Genomic DNA, 3,959 nt, shown 5'->3' on the forward strand with positions numbered 1-3,959 from the left:
TCTGCTCGATTCTGGACAGGATTCCCTCGATGCACGGCAGCGGATAAGCATCCTTCACGGTGAGGTTGTTCAGTTTCCGTGCGTCTAAGCAGAACCTATTTTTGTCCGGCCTTCGCACCACTGTCGTGCGGTTACTCCACGGACTCTCGCTGACCTCGATCACGCCCAGCTCCAGCATTTTGTCGTCTTCGGCCCACACAATCTCCTGCATCGCTGGCGATTGTGGATAATGCCGATCCTTAAACGGCTCAGCGCCTTCCACGAGCTGGATCCGATGTGTCTCCACCGATGTCTTACCCAGACCGACGTCCTCGAACGCTAGGAACTCTTTCTTTACCGCTTCTAACCTATTTTTGTCTTCTTCTTGCAGGTTCCACTTCTCGATTACAGACTCTTTACCGGCTTTGCCATCCAGCCACGGATTTGTTGCGTCCCACAATTCCTCCACGTTCGCCTCCGGTTTCGTTGCTGGTATCTGTCCGAGGATAGCCGGTGCCAACGCGAATTTCCTCCAGAAATCGATCCCCAGGTATAGCTCTTGCTCCAGGTACGGGCATACGTAAAAGGTAAGTACCTTCTCCACTCCCTTGAATTCTACCGGAACGTGTACTCGACCTATAATTGACCGGTCTTCTCCCGCCGCAGTCCTCACGATCGACGTGTACTTGTCCATGCGGACCCCGAGCTCCTCCAGCATTTCACGGCTGCCTTTTCCCAGGACATTAATGGACGCGCCTGTGTCCAGCAAACCGGAAATGGGCTTGCCATGTATCCGGACCTCGGCAAACACCCTGGGATCACCTCCCATGCCCCGACGAACGGCTTCAACCACGGCACGTCGCGTCTGATGCCTCTGCCGGAATCGTGATCTGGTCTTTAAAAGCCTCCGGCTGACGCTCCGCATCCCGTCTATCTGGTGGTTGGCAAATATTCGGTTCCGAACCTCAAGGTACTTCTGCATCCGTTCCTCCGCTGGTAAGTATCTCAGCTTATTGCTATTCTTAATGACGATTTTATTACTCTCTACTATAGGTTTAATTGTTGGTGGCTTCGGTGGAAGGTTTACTGTCGGTTGGACCTGTACTTCGAGCGCGGGTCTCCCACCTTTCCGGCGCTCGTCCTCCCGTTTCCCGCACATACCGGGCAGTTCGGTGTGATCACCTCGGGCTTCCCGCAGCGGTAGCAGAAGATCTTCCGCTCCGACGATGCGCAGTCACGGAATCCGTGGTCCGGCTGCCCGCAGTTCCAGCAACTAATTCGCTGCCTGGAAACTTCCTCGATGTACGGCTCCGGCTCTCCCGCTTCGCCGTCGGATGACTCCATCGCCACTTCCTCCACCTGTCGTCCGCTCGACGGAAACTTGGCCGGCGCGCGGTATGAGGCTCGGCTGTCCCGCTCCCGCCTCATGAAGGCCTCCTCCACTTCGAGGCACTCCTCTCGCAGCTGGTCCACGCTGTACACCCTCAGGGCATAAACAAACCGGGCGACCTCGGCGGTAAGTCCCTTTTTAACTATGCGGATCATTTCCGCCTCCGGTATCGGTGCCAGCAGTCTGTTTCCCAGCCGCCGCATCGCTCGGAAATAATCCTCGACGGACTCGCCTGGCTGTTGCCGTCGATCTTGGAGTGCTCGTCTGCGCTCGAACTCGCCTCCGATGCCCCGGAACCTCGCCACCAGGTTCTCCTTGAGGTCCTCCCATGTCTGCGGAGGGCTCTCTTTGACATATTGCCAGTACCACTCGGCAGCCTGGCCTCGCATCAGCTGGTAGAAGCTACCCAGCACCTGGTCCCAGGAACACCGAGACTGCCGCTGCAGGTATTCCACGCGGAACACAAAGTCTTCTTATTTTGGTCGCCGTCGAAGAAGATCTCCCACTTCTCGATCCTGACGCCTCTAACCGAATCTCTTCTCCTTTCAGGACCTCGGAGACCCTCCGAGCCTCACACTCCGTCTGGAAACGCTGCTGCTCTCCCGGATATCCACCGGCGCCGGCATTCCTCTCCGCGAGTACTTCGCTTGCTCTTGGAGGTTTGGGTGGAGCCGTCCAAGGATTCTGTCCCTCTGGCCGGGTCTTGGGATATGCGCCCGTCGCCTCCTGGCATCCTCGTGCTCCTGCATGCTCGTGACCACCACTGGGGTCGCCTTGCATCGCCTGCTGCTGCATCGACTGCACGGCTGCTGCCGTTTGCTTCAGCGGCTGGACCACCTCGTTGATCATCGCCATCATCTCGAGGAAGCCTTGGCGAATCTCCTGTTGCAACGTCCGACTGACGTTGTCGGACATCGCCGCCCTGTGCGTGTCGTACGCCTGAGCCACCGCAGCGTTTACCGTCGACGCGATATCGCTCGGGATTCCCCGTGGGGGAGAGATTTCCCAGCTATCGCCGGCTGCACCGGCTGCGCCGCCTGCCGTGCCATCTTCCGCTCTGAGTTGCTGCCCTTCCGGCGGGGGAGTTCTAGTTGTCATCTTATCAGCTCCGGACCGCAAGTTATATCTCCTAGCCATGAACCTACTCTACCTGCTAATTTCTGTTCCTTACACTAAACACGCTTTCTTTTCCTTTTCTAGACGAAAACAACAAAGCCAAAAAACGGAAACTCAATTGGACAACAAAGGGGGAAAAAAAAGGAGTGATGCCTAACCGGAGCCAACCTCCACATGCTTTCCTGCGTCTTTCATCTACCTCTGCGATCGATTTGTATGCCATCTATCTTCCTGGAAGATAGGGCATCGAGGGCGCTCACATATCTACACTGCTTCATGTCCAGTTGCGCCGCGGATGCGCTTGCCAGTTCTTTGGCCGTCCCGGGTGCATCGCATGGTGAACCCTGTGTTCCCATGGGCCACCCGGAGACCAGCCATTCCCCCGCGCACATTCGCGCCGCAACCAGCAGAAGACTCTCCTACCGACTCATCCCATTGCGAGTCCTCCGTTCGCCACCAGGCACCGAACGGGTCGCAAAACTAGCTGGCGGTATCCGCCGCTAGCGACGTACCCTTCGCGTGGAGGATCTCTACACTTTAGGTGAGTACAACGACAAAATTACTACAAATATGAACAATTACTTTGTGGTTTATTTTTTTCCAGCATCCCAGGTCTTTCCGCGGCGAGCAATTATGTTCGGCTTTTGGATAGCCGACATAAGCCATCGCACGCGTTCCAACCCGGTCTGCTGGCACCACGTGGATTCCATTCCCCCACTGGATTTTCATTTGTATCTACTTTTCCGCTATGGGTTCGAATGTCCTTTTTAGAGGACCTTCGCCACCCCATTCCTGGTTTAGTTTGGGCGCCATTATGTTACGGCCTGCTGATTTCGATGGGGCAAGGCCGGCTAGCCAGTCATCAACAGGGCGGATTCTTCCCCTGTGCCCACAGGTCGCACCATAAATTCCACTCGGCACCCCCCCTTAATTAATACACTCTAGCAATTCATCGTTATAATCTTTACTTATTTAAATATTCAATTATACTAAATAACATTTTCAATTTTTCCAAAATTTTAGGCTTCCATCGCCCTGGGCCAAAGTAAAGACGATACAAAAAAAAAAGGACGACGAAAGAGCTGGAGAGGACAACAAAGACGCGAAACTACTGCACGGGTATGGACATATAAATATATATAAATTAATAAAATTAATAAACCCTCATTTCACTTCAGAATTCCTGCCTACATGGAGCTCCAAGGAGGATCAGGGGCTGAGACGGGTCAGGTGGTTATTTACGAAAGGTCCATACTCCTACACAGGATCGGCCTGGTCTTCTCGGAGGTCGTATTCCAAGATTTAGATTTAATTTTGCTTGGACTCGGCGCGATTTAATTGTACATAAGTTACTGGTTATTTATATCATATTTATAAATTTTTGATCATCGTTTTACGTGTTTTAGGTTTTACTCCGTGTTTACGTGCTTTAGGTTTTATCGTCTTTCAAACAAATATTCGTGTTTTTGTTTTG

This window comes from Drosophila santomea, chromosome 2R (genome assembly GCF_016746245.2).
Source record: "Drosophila santomea strain STO CAGO 1482 chromosome 2R, Prin_Dsan_1.1, whole genome shotgun sequence".
NCBI classification, from domain to species: Eukaryota; Metazoa; Arthropoda; class Insecta; order Diptera; family Drosophilidae; genus Drosophila; species Drosophila santomea.